The sequence below is a fragment of the Sus scrofa genome, chromosome X (genome assembly GCF_000003025.6).
Source record: "Sus scrofa isolate TJ Tabasco breed Duroc chromosome X, Sscrofa11.1, whole genome shotgun sequence".
NCBI lineage: Eukaryota > Metazoa > Chordata > Mammalia > Artiodactyla > Suidae > Sus > Sus scrofa.
The window spans coordinates 2,024,812-2,043,142 of NC_010461.5; positions in this window are offsets into that span (position 1 = coordinate 2,024,812).

The following is an 18,331-nucleotide window of genomic DNA, read 5'->3' on the forward strand; positions in this document are numbered from 1 at the left end:
TCCTCGGCTCCAGAGGTTAGTCCCCGGGAAAGGGCCGGGGGACGCCTGGGTGGGGGCTGGGCACCGACACCTCGCCTCCAAAGGTTAGTCCCCAAGAAAGGGCCGGGGGACGCCTGGTTGGGGGCTGGGCACGGCGACCTCGCCTCCAAAGGTTAGTCCCTGAGAAAGGGCCGGGGGCTGCCTGGTTGGGGGCTGGGCACGGCGACCTCGCCTCCAAAGGTTAGTCCCCGAGAAAGGGCCGGGGGATTCCTAGGTGGGGGCTGGGCACAGACACCTCGCCTCCGAAGGTTAGTCACCGAGAAAGGGGCGGGGGACGCCTGTGAGGTGGCTGGGCATCGAGACCTCGGCTCCAGAGGTTAGTCCCCGGGCTGGGGGGGCGGGGCGGAGCGGAAACTGCTTGGGAGGTCTAGAAACCATTTGATGGGGCAGAGACTGCCTGGGAGACTAGAAAACAAAGCTGTCACAGAGGAAGGGAACAATACTCTAGGGGCGGGGAAGTGGAAAGCCACCTCAGAGGGAACCTGGGAGAAGAGCCTGATCTGCGCCTGTGCTGGGGAGGGGAGAGAAGAAGGGATGGGTCCCCACAGAATACCCCCCACGCCACAGCAAGCTTACAGGCCCGCTAGCTAGCAGAAAGCTGTGCTTCCCAGTGCATCCCCTCCACCCACCCCCGCCACCCCCTACGCTCTCAACGGACCTGGGGCAGCCTGCCATCCAGGAGGGCTGGCCTCAACAATTTCCTGAAGCCTACCACCGCAGGGGCTGTCCCTGCACAGGCCTGCTTGCCCTTTGGAGGGCCTACACTTCTGCAGAGCAGCACCAAACACCACCAGCCCCCGAGAAAAGGCCTGCAGCCCAGAAAAGCTAGAACAAGCTTAGCCAGGCCGTGAATAGATCGACCTAATTCTCAGATGGTTTTTCTGAGTCGGGCTGCCCTGGGAAGAAGCCTCTTGGGTCTCCAACGGTCCTACACCCATGCAAGCCCCCAGGGGGTACCCTAGTGGATCAGCTGCATAGGACTGCCAGCTCCAGGCAGGACCCCCTGCACCCCAGAAAAGCTGCAACAAGCCTGGCCGAGTCGGGAAAAGATCTCAGACGGGCTTTCTGAGTCGGGCTGCCCTGGGGAGGAGCCTCTTGGCTCTCCAAAGGCCCTGCTACCCACCAAAGCCCCCAGGGGGTGCTGAGACCTAGTGGACCAGCTGCATAGGACTGCCAGCTCCAGGCAGGACCCCCTGCAGCCCAGAAAAGCTGCAACAAGCCTGGCCGAGTCGGGAAAAGATCTCAGACGGGCTTTCTGAGTCGGGCTGCCCTGGGGAGGAGCCTCTTGGGTTTCCAGTGGCCCTGCTACCCGCCCAAGCCCCCAGGGGGTGCCCCACTCCCACGGAATAGTTGCTCAACACCCCCGGCCCCCTGGAAGAGCCCATGCAGTCCAGAATAGCTGCAACAAGCTCGGCCGGACTGTGAAAAGATCTGCCTACATTCTCAGGCTGTCCTTCTGAGTTGGGCTGCCCTAGGGAAGAGCCTCTTAGGTTCTCAGTGACCCAGATAGCTGCTCCAGCCCCCAGGGGGTGATGCACTCCTGAGGAACAGGAGTTCACTGCCAACACCCTGCAAGAACCCCACAGCCTAAAAACACCAGAGCAAGCTCTGCATGACCAAGTGAAATCTGCTACCATCCTGGGGTGGACCTCCCAGTCCTGTCTGCCCTCAGGAAGCCCTCCTTTGCTTCAAAGAAACAATGTTAGCTCCATCAACCCTCCAGAAAAGCCACACTGCCTCAAAAAAGATTGACCAACAACGCCAGCCCTCAGGAAATATTCCACGGCAGTGACAAGGCAAACACTGCCCCATAACGGAGAGTACAACTCCCTCAGGAGAAAGAAAACAACAAGCAAGATGAAGAAGCTGAGAAACCACCCCCAGTCAAACCAACAGGAGAACTCACCTAAAACAGTCAACAATGAAACAGATCTCTGCAGTCAGACAGACCTGGAGTTCAAAAGAGAAATAGGGAAAATACTGAAGGAATGAAGAGAAGATAGGAACAGTAATGCAGATACCCTCAGAAAGGAACTAGAAAATATAAGGAGGAGCCAAGAAAAACTAGAACATTCATTTGCAGAGATGCAAACTGAACTAGGGGCAGGAAAAACCAGAATGAATAATGCAGAAGAACGAATCAGTGATATGGAAGAGAGAATAATGGAAATCACTCAATCTGGTCAACAGACAGAAAACCGAATCCAAAAACTGGAAAGCAATATAAGAGACCTATGGGATAATATAAAGCGGGCCAATCTACGCATAATAGGAATTCCAGAAGGAGTAGAAAAAGATAAGGGGATGGAAAATATATTTGAAGAAATTACCGCTGGAAACTTCCCAAGTCTAAAGGATGCTGGGTTCAAGATACAAGAAGCACAGAGGGCCCCAAACAAACTGAACCCAAACAGACCCACACCAAGACACATCATAATAAAAATGGCAAAAGTTAGTGATAAAGAGAGGATCCTCAAGGCAGCAAGAGAAAACCAGAATGTTCCCTACAAGGCAACCCCCATAAGAATGTCAGCTGATTTCTCTACAGAAACACTACAGGCCAGGAGGGAATGGCAAGAAATATTTAAAGTGCTAAAAGGAAAAAATATGCAACCTAGAATACTCTATCCAGCAAGAATATCATTTAAAATAGAAGGGGAAATAAAAATTTTTCCCAACAAACAAAAACTTAGAGAATACAGCAACACAAAACCCAGCTTCAAGGAAATATTGAAAGGGCTTCTCTAAACCAAAAAGAAAGGAAGGAAAGGCAAGAAAAAAGAAAAGAAGAAAAAAAGAAGAAGAGGAAGAACTAGGACTGAGGAAAATGCAATCAGAGAGCAGTCACTCAAATAAGCCAGCATACAGATTTAATCATGAACATGCTTCAAACAAAATAAAATTAAAAAGAAAAAAATAAAAAAGAGTCATCAAAACCATAAAATGTGGGAAAGGGATGTTAGCAAGTAAATAACCCTTTTTGTTTGTTTGTTTGTACGTTTCTATTCTTAATTTTAATATAGTAATGAAGTGTTTGAACTTACAGGACCATCAGGCTAAAACACACAATTATGGCAAGGGGATAGCATACTTAAAAAACAGGGCAACCACAAGCCAAAACCAAATATTGCATTTGCAAAAAATGAAAAAAAATACACTCAAGCAGATAATATCCGGAGACCATCCAACCAAAAAAAAAAAAAAAAAAAGGAAGAAAGGACAACCATAGAATCAACTGGAACACGAGGTTCAAATGGCAATAAATAATCACCTATCAATTATCATCTTAAATGTCAATGGACTGAACGTCCCAATCAAAAGACACAGAGTGCATCAGTGGATAAAAAGGCAAAAACCTTCAATATGCTGCCTACAAGAAACTCACCTGAGGACAAAAGATACATATAGATTGAAAGTGAAAGGGTGGGGAAAAATATTTCACGCCAATAGACATGACAGAAAAGCAGGAGTCGCAATGCTCATATCAGACAAAATAGACTTTAAAACAAAAGACATAAAGAAAGACAAAGAAGGACACTACTTAATGATTAAGGGATCCATCCAAGGAGAGGATGTTACTAACATCAACATATATGCACCAAATATAGGAGCACCCAGATACATGCAACAAATATTAACAGACATAAAGGGAGATATTGATGAGAATACAATCAGAGTAGGAGACCTAAATACCCCCCTCACATCAATGGACAGATCCTCTAGACAGAAAACCAATAAAGCAACAGAGATCCTAAAGGAAACAATAGAAAAGTTAGACTTCATTGATATCTTCAGGACACTACATCCAAAAAAGGCAGACTACATATTTTCTCAAATGCTCATGGAACATTCTCAAGAATCGACCACATATTGGGACACAAAGCGAATCTCAGTAAATTTAGGAGCATAGAAATTATCTCAAGTATCTTCTCTGACCACAATGCCATGAAATTAGAAATCAACCATGGGAAAAGGAAAGAGAAAAAACCTACTCCATGGAGACTAAACAACATGCTACTAAAAAACCAATGGGTCAATGAGGAAATCAAGAAGGAAATTAAAAACTACCTTGAAACAAATGATAATGAAGACACAACCTCTCAAAATCTATGGGATGCTGAGAAAGCAGTGCTCAGAGGGAAATTTATAGCAATCCAGGCCTTTCTCAAAAAAGAAGAAAGATCCCAAATTGACAACTTAACCCTCCACCTAAATGAATTAGAAAAAGAAGAACAAAAAAGTCCTAAAGTCAGCAGAAGGAAGGAAAGTATAAAGATCAAAGAAGAAATCAATAAAATAGAGACAAAAAACAATAGAGAAAATTAATAAAACCAAGAGCTGGTTCTTTGAAAAGGTGAACAAAATGGACAAACCCCTGGCCAGACTCACTAAAAAGAGGAGAGAAAGAACCCAAATCACCAAAATTATAAATGGAAAAGGAGAAATCACAACGGATACAGCAGAAATACAAAACACCATAAGAGAATACTATGAACAACTGTATGGCAACAAGTTTGACAATCTGGAAGAAATGGACAATTTTCTAGAATCTTACAGCCTGCCAAAACTGAATCAAGTAGAAACAGACCAAATGAACAGACCAATCACTAGAAATGAAATTGAAGAGGTCATAAAATCACTCCCTACAAATAAAAGTCCAGGACCAGTTGGCTTCACAGGTGAATTCTATCAAACATATAAAGAGGAATTGGTGCCCATCCTCCTTAAACTCTTTCAAAAGGTTGAAGAAGAAGGAAGACTCCCAAAGACATTCTATGAGGCCACCATCACCCTCATTCCAAAACCAGGCAGAGACACCACCAAAAAAGAAAACTATCGCCCAATATCATTGATGAATATAGATGCAAAAATTCTCAACAAAATCTTAGACAACCGAATCCAACAACATACCAAAAAAATTATACACCATGACCAGGTTGGGTTCATCCCAGGTTCACAAGGATGGTTCAACATGCGCAAATCAATCAGCATCATACACCACATTAACAAGAAAAAAGTCAAAAATCATATGATCATCTCAATAGATGCAGAAAAAGCATTTGACAAAGTTCAACATCCATTCATGATCAAGACCCTCGCCAAAGTGGGTATAGAGGGAACATTCCTGAATAGAATCAAAGCCAGTTATGATAAACACACAGCAAATATAATCCTCAATGGGGAAAAACTGAAAGCCTTCTCACTAAAATCTGGAACAAGCCAGGGCTGCCCACTCTCACCACTGCTCTTCAACATAGTTTTGGAAGTCCTGGACACAGCAATCCGACAAACAAAAGAAATAAAAGGCATCCATATAGGAAGAGAAGAGATCAAACTGTCACTGTATGCAGAGGACATGATACTATACCTAGAAAACCCTAAGGACTCAACCCCAAAACTCCTTGAACTGATTAATAAATTCAGCAAAGTGGCAGGATATAAGATTAACATTCAGAAGTCAGTTGCATTTCTGTATACCAGCAATGAAACATCAGAAAAGGAATACAAAAATACGATACTTTTTAAAATTGTACCTCACAAAATCAAATAACTCGGAAAACACCTGACCAAGGAGGTAAAGAAAATTATACACCATGACCAGGTTGGGTTCATCCCAGGTTCAGCAGAAGGAACTATAGAACTATATGCCGAGAACTATAGAACTTTAATCAAGGAAATCAAAGAAGATGTAAAGAAATGGAAAGATATTCCATGTTCCTGGATTGGGAAAATCAATATTGTAAAAATGGCCATACTACCCAAAGCAATCTACAGATTCAATCCAATCCCTACCAAATTATCCAGGACATTTTTCACAGAACTACAACAAACAATCCAAACATTTATATGGAACCACAAAAGACCCAGAATCACAAAAGCAATCCTGAGAAACAAAAACCAAGCAGGAGGCATAACTCTCCCAGGCTTCAAGAAATACTACAAAGCCACAGTCATTAAAACAGCATGGTACTGGTGTCAGAACAGACAGACAGACCAATGGAACAGAATAGAGAATCTGGAAATAAACCCTGACACCTATGGTCAATTAATCTTTGACAAGGGAGGCAAGAACATAAAATGGGAAAAGGAAAGTCTATTCAGCAAGCATTGCTGGGAAACCTGGACAGCTGCATGCAAAGCAATGAAACTAGAAAACACCCTCACACCATGCACAAAAAGAAACTCAAAATGGCTGAAAGGCTTAAATATACGACAGGACACCATCAAACTCCTAGAAGAAAACATAGGCAAAACACTCTCTGACATCAACCTCATGAATATTTTCTCAGGGCAGTCTCCCAAAGCAATAGAAATTAGAGCAAAAATAAACCCATGGGACCTCATCAAACTGAAAAGCGTTTGCACAGCAAAGGAAACCCAAAAGAAAACAAGAAGACACCAGACAGAATGGGAGAAAATAGTTTCAAATGATGCAACTGACAAGGGCTTCATCTCTAGGATATATAAACAACTTATACAACCCAACAGCAAAAAAAAACAATCAATCAATGGAAAAATGGGCAAAAGACCTGAAGAAACATTTCTCCAAAGAAGATATACAGATGGCCAGCAAACACATGAAAAAAATGCTCAACATCGCTGATTATAAGAGAAATGCAAATCAAAACTACCATGAGATACCACCTCACACCAGTCAGAATGGCCATCATTAATAAATCCACAAATAACAAGTGCTGGAGGGGCTGTGGAGAAAAGGGAACCCTCCTGCACTGTTGGTGGGAATGTCAACTATGGAGAACAGTTTGGACATACCTTAGAAATCTATACATAGAACTTTCATATGACCCCACAATCCCACTCTTGGGCATCTATCCGGACAAAACTCTACTTAAAAGAGACACATGCACCCGCATGTTCATTGCAGCACTATTCACAATAGCCTGGACATGGAAACAACACAAATGTCCATCCACAGATGATTGGATTCAGAAGATGTGGTATATAGACACAATGGAATACTACTCAGCCATTAAAAAGAATGACATAATGCCATTTGCAGCAACATGGATGGAACTAGAGACTCTCATCCTGAGTGAAATGAGCCAGAAAGACAAAGACAAATACCATATGATATCACTTATAACTGGAATCTAATATCCAGCACAAAGAAACATCTCCTCAGAAAAGAAAATCATGGACTTGGAGAAGAGACTTGTGGTTGCCTGATGGGAGGGGGAGGGAGTGGGAGGGATTGGGAGCTTGGGCTTATCAGACACAACTTAGAATAGATTTACAAGGAGATCCTGCTGAATAGCATTGAGAACTAAGTCTAGATACGCATGTTGCAACAGAAGAAAGGGTGGGGGGAAAATGTAATTGTAATGTATATGTAAGGATAACCTGAACCCCTTGATGTACAGTGGGAAAATTAAAAAAATATATTAAAAAAAGAGTAAGAATGCAGATGCCTTTTAGAAAGGAACTAGACTATATAAGGAGGAACCAAGAAACTTTAGAAAATTCATTACCAGAGATGCACACTGAGCTAAAGGCACCAAAGAGCAGAATGAATGAGGCAGAGGAATCAACCAGGGACTGGGAAGAGAGAATCATGGAAATCACCCAACCAGGACAGCAGAAAAAAAACATGAAAGCAATATAAGAACTCTATGGGATGATATAAAGTGGGACAATGTATGCATCATAGGAATTCTAGAAGGAGAAAAGCAAGGGTATTGAAACGAGAGTTGAAGAAATTATGCCTCAAAACGTCCCCAGTCTAAAGGATACGGATAGCAAGAAACAGGAAGCACAGAGAGGCCCCAAACAAGTTGAACCCAAACAGCTCCACACCAAGACATAGTCTGTCTGATAAAAAGGGCAGAAGGTCAAGTTAACGAGAGGAGTCCAAAGACAGCAAGAGAAACACAAAGCATTCATTCTAAGGGAAGCCCCACATGCTATGCTATGAATAGAGTTCTCGACAGAAACACTACAGGCCAGAAGAGAGGGGCTAGATATAGTCAACGTTCTAAAGCAGAAATCGTTTCCACCAAGAATACGCTCCCCAGCAAGAATCTCATTTAAAATAGAAGGAGAAAGAAGGACTTTCTCCCACAAACAAAAGCTAAAAGAGTAGAGCAATGCTAAAACCCTTCTGAAAGAAACACTGAAAGGGCTGCTCTAAATAAAAACAAAAGAAGAACTAAGAAGAAAGAGGATGGAGGAAATCACAGCTGGAAAGCAGTCACTTAAGCCAGCAGACACAATGAAAAGGGACAAACACACACACACAAAAGCACCATGGAAAAGTGACAATAAACACGAAGAGCAGAAAACGGACCAACATGCAGATGTTTAAAAAGGACTTCAAGGAGTCCCCATCTTAGCCCAGGGGAAACAAAACCAACTCGGAACCATGAGCCTGGGGGTTTGACCTCTGGCCTCACTCAGTGGGTTAAGGATCCAGCCTTGCTGGGAGCTGTGGTGGAGGTCACAGAGGCGGCTCAGATCTGGCACTGCGGTGGCTCTGGGGTAGGAGAACTCCAATGAGACCCCTAGCTTGGGAACCTCCGTATGCCTAACAAGACAAAAGATGCAAACACTTTTTAAAGAATTAAAGGACTTAAATAAAGAAGGGTGAGCAGGAAGTCAGAGAATGTGGGAAGGCAATTAAGAAAACCTAGGCACAGTTTTGTAAATCATGTGTTTGACCCTCTATGACTCTCAGGCCAAATCAAGCAGATACAGGAAGTGCTTCACAGACTTAAAAAAGAGAGCAACCGCAAATCCAAACCACACATGAAATGCGCAAAAAAAACAGTGAGAGGTTTACCTCTTCTCTTCCTATTTGGATGCCCTTGATTGCTTCTGTTTGTCTGATTGCTGTGGCTAGGACTTCCAATACCATGGGGAATAACAGTGCTGAGAGTGGGCATCCTTGTCTTGTTCCAGATTCGAGTGGGAAAGCCTTCAGCTTTTCTCCACTGAGGATTATACTTGCGGAGGGTTTGTCATAAATCCCTTTGATGATGCTAAGGAGTGTTCCGTCTATTCCCACTTGGGTAAGAGTTTGGATTATGGAGGGATGTTGGACTTTGTCAGATGCTTTGTCTGCATCCATTGAGAGCATCGTGTGATTTTTGACTTTTCTTTTCTTAATGTGGTGTGTGCCATGGATGGATTTGTGTACGTTGAACCATCCTTGTGGATCTGGGATGGATCCCACCTGGTCATGGTGTATGATCTTTTGGATATGCTGTTGGATTCGGTTAGCTAAAATGTTGTTGAGAAGATTTGCATCTAAATTCATCAAGGTTATTGGCCAATAGTAGTCTTTTTTGGTGGTCTCTTTGTCTGGTTTTGGAATTAAGGTGAGCGTGACCATCATAGAACATCTTTGAGAGTAATCCTTCTTCTTCAACCTTTTGAAAAAGTTTAAGGAGGATGGGTACAAGTTTCTCTTTGTATGTTTGTTAGAATTCGCCTGGGAACCATATGGCCTTGGACATTTATGTGTAGGGAGTGTTTTTAGGACATACTCCATTTCACTTCCAGTGATTGGTCTGTTGCGTTCGTCTGTTTCTTCTTGATTCAGTTTTGGCAGGATGTAGGTCCCTAGAAAGATGTCCATTGCTTCTAGGTTTTCGAATTTGTTGGCAGATAGTTGTTGACAGTATTCTCTTATGGTTTTTTATATTTCTGTAGTATCTGTTGTGACTTCTCCTTTTTCATTTCTTATTTTGTTTATTTCGGTTTTTTCATTCCTCTCCTTGGTGAGTCTAGCCTGAGATTCATCTATTTTGTTTAACTTTTCAAAGAACCAGCTCTTGGTTTGATTGATTTTGCCTATTGTTTTTGAATCTCTATTTTATTTCCTCTTTGGACTTTATGATTTCCTTCCTCCTATTGACTTTAGGTTTTGCTTGTTCTTCTTTTTCTAATTCATTCAGGTGGTGGGTTAAGGTGTCAATTTGAGATGTTTCTTCTTTTTTTGAAGAAGGCCTGGATTGGTATGAACTTCCCCCTGAGCACTGCTTTTGCAGCATCCCATAGATTTTGAGTGGTTGTGTCTTCATTATCATTTGTCTCAAGGTATTTTAATTTCCTTCTTGATTTCCTCATTGACCCACTGGTTTTTTAGTAGCATGCTGTTTAGTCTCCATGTAGCTGGGCTGTTTTCGCTTATTTTTCTCTGGCTGATTTCTAGTTTCATGCCATTGTGGTCAGAGAAGATACTTAAAATAATTTCTATACTCGTAAATTCACTGACGTTAGCTTTGTGCCCCACTATGTGATCAATTTGTAAGAGGTCAAACTGTCACTGTATGCAGAGGACATGATACTACAGATAAAAAACCCTAAGGATTCAACCCAAAAGCTACTTTAACAGATCAACAAATTCAGCAACGAAAGAGGATATAAAATTAACATTCAGAAATCAGTCTCATTTCTGTATACTAACAAAGAAATATTAGAAAAGGAAGACAGAAATAAAATACCTTTTAACATTGCACCTCAAAAAATCAAATACCTGGGCACACACCTGGCCAAGGAGGTAAAGAACTTTTATGCTGAGAACTAGAAAACATTAACCAAGGAAATTCAAGAAGAGGTAAAGAAAGGGAAAGATATTCCATGCTCCTGTGTTGGAAAAATTAATATTGTAAAGATAGCCATACTACCCAAAGTGATATACATATTCAATGCAATCTGTACCAAATGACCCATGACATGTTTCACAGAAGTAGAACAACAATCCAAACATTTATATGGAACCACAAAAGACCCATAATTGCCAAAGCAATTCTGAAGAATAAAAACCAAGCAGGAGGCCTCTCTCTCCCAGACTTCTGGCAATATTACCAAGCCACGGTCATCAAGACAGGTGGTACTGGTACCAAAAGAGATACACAGACCAATGGAACAGAACAGAGAACCCAGAAATAAGCCCAGACACCTATGGTCAATTAATCTTGGACAAAGGAGGCAAGAACATAAAATGGGAAAAAGAGAGTCTTTTCAGCAAGCATTGCTGGGAAACCTGGACAGCTGCATGCACATCAATGAAACTAGAACACACCCTCACACCATGCACAAAAATAAACTCCCAATGGTTGAAGGACCTAATTAAAAGACAAGACACCATCAAACTCCTGGAAGAGAATATAGGCAAAACATTCTCGGATATAAACCTTACAAATGTTTTCTCATAATCAACAGAAATAAGAGCAAAAATAAACCAGTGGGACCTAATTAAACTGACAAGCTTTTGCACAGCAGAGGAAACCAAAAAGAAAACAAAAGGCAACTTACATAATGGGAGAAAATATTTTCAAATGATGCAACTGACAAGGGCTTAATCTCTAGAATACACAAGCAACTTATACAACTCAACAGCAAAAAAGCCAATCAACCAATGGAAAAATGGGCAAAAGACCTGAAGAGACATTTCTCCAAAGAAGATATACAGATGGCCAACAAACACATGAAAAAATGCTCAACATCGCTGGTTATAAGAGAAACGCAAATCAAAACTACCATGAGATACCACCTCACACCAGTCAGAATGGCCATCATTAAGAAGTCCACAAATAACAAGTGCTGGATGGGGTATGGAGAAAAGGGAACCCTCCTGCTCTGTTGGTGGGAATGTAAGCTGGTACAACCACTAGGGAGAACAGTATGTATGTACCTTAGAAAAATATACAGAGAACCACCATATGACCCAGCAATTCCACTCTTAGGCATCCATCCGGACAGAATTTTCCTGAAAAAGTCACATGCACCTGCATGTTCACTGCAGCACTATTCACAATAGTCAAGACAAGGAAACAACCCAAATGTTCATCGACAGATGATTGGATTAGGAAGATGTGGTATAGACACACAATGGAATACCACTCAGCCATAAGAAAAAAACAAAATAATGGCATTGGCAGCACCATGGATGGAACTAGAGACTCTCATCCTGAGTGAAGTAAGTCAGAAAGAGAAAGACAAATACCACATGATATCACTTTTATCTGGAATCTAATATACTACAAAATGAACATCTCCACAGAAAAGAAAATCATGGACTTGGAGAATAGACTGGGGGGAGAGGGAGGGAGTGGGATGGATTGGGAGCTTGGGGTTAATGGATGTAAATTGCTGCTTTTGGAATAGATTAGCAATGAGATCCTGCTGTGTAGCACTGAGAACTATGTCTATTTACTTGTGACAGAGCATGATCATGGGATTAAAAAAAGAATGTATATGTGTATGTGTAACTCGGCCACCATGCTGTAGAGTAGAAAACAATTTCTATTGGGGAAATAACACTAAAAAAATAAATACAAAAAAATAAAAGTGTGGTACTGGTATGAAAACAGACAGACAGATCAATGGAACAGAATAGAGACCCCAGAAATACACCCAGACACTTATGGTCAATTCATCTCTGACAAAGGAGGCAGGAATATAAATTGGGGAAGAGACAGTTGTTTCAGCAACTCATGCTGGGAAAGCTGGACAGCTGCATGTAAAGCAATGAAACTCGAACACACCCCCACACCACGTGCAAAAAGGAATTGAAAATGGCTGAAAGACTGAAACAAAAAAGATATCATAAAACTCCTAAAATTCAATATAGGCAAAACATTCTCTGACATCAACGTTACAAATGCTTCCTTAAATCAGATCCCAAGGCATCAAAAATAAAAACAAACCATTGGGACCAAATCAAACTTAAAAGCTTCTCCGCAGTAAAGGAAACCATAAAAAACAAACACACACACACACAAAAAAAAAAAAAAAAAAAAAAACCAAATCAAAAAGAGACAACCTAAGGCACAGGAGAAAAGAGTTTCAAATGATTCAACTCACAAGGGCTTAATCTCTAAAATATACAAAGAACTTATGTAACTCAACAGAAGAAAACAAACACCTGAATTGAAAAAAAAAATGTGCAGAAGGCCTGAATAGACATTACTCCAAAGAAGATATACGGATGGCCAACTGGCACATGAAAAAATACTCAAAATCACTAAATAGCGAACAGACATTTACATCTATTTTCACGTTTCAATATTATGAACCCAATGAATAATGCTTATGTGTCTCCATCACTGTAGAATTTCTGTACATGACACTGCCTTTGCAAACTGAGAACATCTCCAGAGTACCTGCAATTCATACCAAAAGGACCTTTCCACACACCTTTGTCATCCCAGCATGTCCTCACACAGGTACACACTTAACTCACCTTGCAACTACCATCAGAGCCTCACCTGCAACCCCCTTATTTTTTTTTGGAGATTGTGTCGCTTCCCCAAAACGGATGCAATCACACTCCTGGTAAGTACTTGGCCCTCGTTTCCATCCTAGAACTTACCAACAGGTGGTCTATTTGGCAATTCCCGGTGAACCTGCTTTTCCTCTGTCCCCAGTATGCTGTACTATGAAGAGAGTCTGCTTTGAACAGAGTCTGCTTTGAGCCTCAGGCTTTTGTGGCACCAAATCAATATTTATTAAATACAAACAGTGGTCAGGAGGCATTTCACAGAGAATGCTTTCTTTATGATGTCTATATGGAAAAAATGTCATAGTATATTGGACTATATTCTGTTTCCTATATTTTATAGGGACATCCTACTGTGTTCCTATAAAAGAAAAGTCCAGTCTTCCTACAGAAACCTGGGACTTTCTCTCACTGAGTGTGAACACCTGGAAAAGGCTGGTCTGGGAGTCACTGGCCTTCACATTGGATTTTTCTCCACCGTGGCGTTACCCAACAGCCAGCAATGACTAAGGCAGAGTGGGGGCTGTGGATAAAATCAATTCCTATTTACTTGGCCAGAAACATTTTCACCAGCGACTAATTCCAGAGGCTGATGGACTCAAATATCCACGTGGAAATTAAATGTCCATCATGGAGCAAGACACACAGGCTAACAATAAGGCAAAGAACAAGCAGACACCAACTGATAAACACCAACACAGGAACAGAACACCGAAGGGAAACAGGTGCAAGAGCCCATGGGAACTTTCTTTCCAGAAGTTCCCTTCCCAAACATTGGTAGGAAATGTTGTCCCGTGTACATCTACCTTCAGGCGAAGAGCATCCAGAAGTATTAGGAAGGTCCTGGAACATATTACTGTTCTCCTTTTAAGACGTATCTTTTCATCTCCAGCTCAAGAAGCTGGAGAGCTTCTCCATGGCAAAGACACGCTTAAAGGAAGCTCCAAAGCATGAGGAATTTCAGGAAGAACATGTGACAAAAAGGAATAGTTGTTGCCACCTCTGCTCACATGGAGAGTTTATCTGGTCTTTCCTTGCTCCCAGGTTCTCCTCACGGTCTTGCCAAAACTCCAGACCTCTAAACGGAAACCTGAGCATGCTTTGCCAAGTCAACCGAATGAGGCATTTTTGGAAGCTCTGCAGAAGCGCACAGGCTGGGCCATTGTTTCATAGAGGAATCCCTTTTTTTGTGTTTATCAGTTTCCAAGTGAGAACATCTACCTTTAAGTGTCCCCACTTATGTTTCTGAGCCTTCCATGCCTCTTTCCCTTTCTTCCTGCATTTCATGTACAACTTGCTGGTGGGTAGGAGAGTCTGGGGGACACGGAGTTCCTTCTAAACACATCTGGTCCAGTGCACCCTAGCCTCAAGGACAAATACACCCCCCCCATTTAGAAGTACATCAAAACTGAACCTGGATACGACCACATACTTATTATAATGTCAAATGAAAACAGCTGACCACCCTGAGTCTTGGCAATGGCTTGGAGCAACCAGAATTCTCATATACTGTTGAAAGAGATGTGACATTAGAAAGGCCCTTTGGTCCAGCCATGCCACTCCTAAGTGTCTACCCAAGAGTTAGGACAGCTCAGTTCCTTAGAGAGACTTATGCATGAATGAATGGGCATCCATCGTTATTTGAGTGGATAAAAACGGACTATATTCATATAAGATTGGGCAGGGATAACAGGAACCATATAGATAATTACAAAAATTGTTATGCTGACTGAAGTGGGGGGAGAGGAAGAATGACCAGGGCGTCCAAGGATAGTTCTGAAGTTGAGAGACATATGGTCCATGTCCTGACTGGGGAAAAGCTTTCATAGTTGTAGGCATCCATCCATGTGTATCACCTGTACAACTGAGATACGTGATGTTGCCCCGTGTCCCATTTCTCTCTCCATGAAAGTTTTAAAAACTCTTCTTTCCATTGAGATAAAGAGTTCAGTTCAGTGACAGAGGGATTTCCCTATGTTCTTGTCTCTAATTCCTACCCATCCGTGGACTGTACTCTTAACATGGTCATCTCAGGGCTGCCAACCTCTCAACAGCCAACTATCCACCTGAGTGTGTGAGACTAGTGGTCCAGGGATGCTGGAATCCAGGTTGACTGATGTGTGCACAGTTCAGGACGATGGTGGGAAGAAAATGGATTTCAGTATCAGGAGCTCCACCTACGGGAGAAATCTCAACAAGGGTAGTGAGATGCAGTTACACACCAAGGCAAGATGCAATTGTGGAGATAGACTGGTAGGGTTCCTTGAGGAGGACAGAGAGGAAAATTTGCTCTCATGGAAGTATTTCACTAAATCGAAAGATAAAACTATACACCATCTGTGTTGTATATCCATGTGTTTACACACATACACACACACACACAATGGACTACCACTCATCCATAAAAAAGAATGTTTACGGAGGCATTATTTACAATTGGCAAGACATGGAACCAACCTCAATGTCCAACGGACAGAGAAATGGATAAAGAAGATGTGGAACATATATGTAGTGGAATACTACTCAGCCATGGAAAAGAATGCAATAATGCCATTTGCAGCAACCTGGACGGACTTGGAGAGTATTACCGTAAGTAAAACATGTCAGAGAAGGACAAATAATGCGTGATATTGCATGCATAAATGATAGAAATAAACTAGTGAACATAACAAACAGAAAAAGAGTCAGATATAGAGAAAAAACTACTGGGTACCGGGGGGAAGGGGGCAAGATACACGAGGGCATTAAGAGATACAAACTACTCTGTTCTCTGTATAAATAGGTAAGCAACAGGCAAGACTGTACAACACAGAGAATATAGCCACTAACTTAACAACTAGAAATGGAATATAATCAAAAATTATGACTCACTACATAGTATAAGGACACCTCATATATTATATATCACCTGTAATTCCACTAAAAATACATAGACTACTCTGAGCAATACCTTGATAACTGATTCATGGTACAGATGTCTCATTTTAACTTTGTTAAACCAGGCAGTCACATCTTTAGCCCTAGAAAATAAACTTACATATCCCTCCTCAAGGTTAAAGAAAAAATACAGGTCTTGAGGATATGTGTCTTGGATTGCTTCTCCCCTTTTCAAAACTCAGGCTATAAAAGAAAATAAATACTACTGTCCTTGAAGCACGTCCTAGGTATTGTGATTTTTCAGGCTCGAGGCCAAATTTTCACATCCCCTCAATGTTCTCTTCCAACAAACCTCAGGCTGAAAAGGAAAAAATGCCAGACGTGTTTATGGCTGCCAACCAGGATATTGTCAGATGGATCTGTGTAACCAAGGTCTTATAATTAACAACCGTGGGGTCATCAAGTGTCCTCACAACAGACCAGTCCTATTAAAAGGGGCAGAATTCAGATAACCTCCAACAACTGGAATGGGCACAACTTCTCCAGAAGAAGGAGGACAGGAAGGACCAGGATGAAGGGTTTGCTGCTGAGTCTGGTACTTGGTCTGGTTTGTGCCCAGGAACCTCAACCTGAGCAAGATCCCTCACAAGTACCAGGGATGGGCTGTTATGGTAGGACATCTCGTGTGTGTGTCTGTGTGTGTCTGTGTGTCTGCACGTGCGTTTCTCACTCTTCTGTATGTGGGTGATTCACGTTTCTCTACACCTCGATCCATGGATGCCCATGAGGATAAAACAACCTCTTCTTTCAGTTCTTTCTATGTTTTTTTTCATCTTATTTGTCTACAGGTGAAAAAAACTGAGAGTCCTCAACAATAGCTATATGAGTTGTCCTGGTCTTTACCTGCATTGTTTTAGCTCTTGCAAGAACTTCTGAGTTGTGTGCTTTCTGTGGGAACATGAAGCATCACTTTTTTTCCTATCATGCTGCAAGTTAGTGGGGAGGACTCTACTTCCCTCACTGAGATCTGGTTTATTTTTTCTTTGGAGGCCACGCAGAAGCAATGATTTTGATGGGTGCTGCTGAGAAAACAGTTAAAGAGATTAGCCAACATTTCTTTGTCTTTTTTTTTCTTCTTTGTATGGCTGCCCCTGTGGTGTATGGACATTCCCAGGCTAGGGGTGGAATCAGAGCTGCAGGTGCAGGCCGGTGTGTGACAGGCACAGCCACCCTCGATCCGAGCCTCACCTGCAACATACACCGCAGCTGCAGCTAAGGCAACGCCAGATCCTTAACCCGCTGAGAGAGGCAAGGGATCGAACCTGCAACCTCAGGATACGAGTCAGGTCCTGAACCCCCTGAGCCACGATGGCAACTCCTAACAGCAACTTCTTCCATTAACTTTCCCTTTCAGATGACAGGAAGCTTGTGTACGATTTGCACAGCAGTCGATGATGTAGAGAAGATAGGTGAAAACGGCAAACTCCGGGGCTACATTCGCGGGATTGAATATAGGGACGTGTGTGAAATGCTCATCATTACCTTTTATAACAAGTAAGTAGCCTCTGCCCCAACGTAAGGCCGCAGGTCTGCTGACTTCCGACATGGGGTCCAGACTCCAATTTGCAGTGAACTGTCCGGATGATGCTGAAGAATTGGCATAGGTGAGGTCTCTTCCTTGGAAGGGTGTTCTTGGGAGAGTGTCTACCCTGGGGGTTCTTCAGGAACCCCCTGCATCACTGCGTGGAGCCTTTCCTTCAAGGGCATGCTAGGGGAGCCGCTCTGCTGGGATTCAACATGATCAATGACACAGAGGGAGGCCATGAGAAGAGGCTGTGGGCTCGAAGGGCTGACAGTCACGGCCACGGCCAGGCTGTCCCTAGGGCCTGTGTGTTCCAAGAGTTTGCCTATCTTGGAAAGAGAGGATCCAAGTTTATCCAAAGATGCATGTCCATGGGAAGAGTTACCCACACAGGTTGTTTCCAGGAAGGAATGAGGGCTTCAGGACAGTGCGTAAACCCATATAGGATGTTTATGGCAGGCTTATTTAAGTAGAAGAAGCAAGACAGGACAGGTCCTGCATCTCATTACAGTTCGAAAGGTAAAATCAGGGTCCCACACGTCTGTGTTACAAAGGTTAACACAACCACTCGAGGATCAAGGTCATACAGA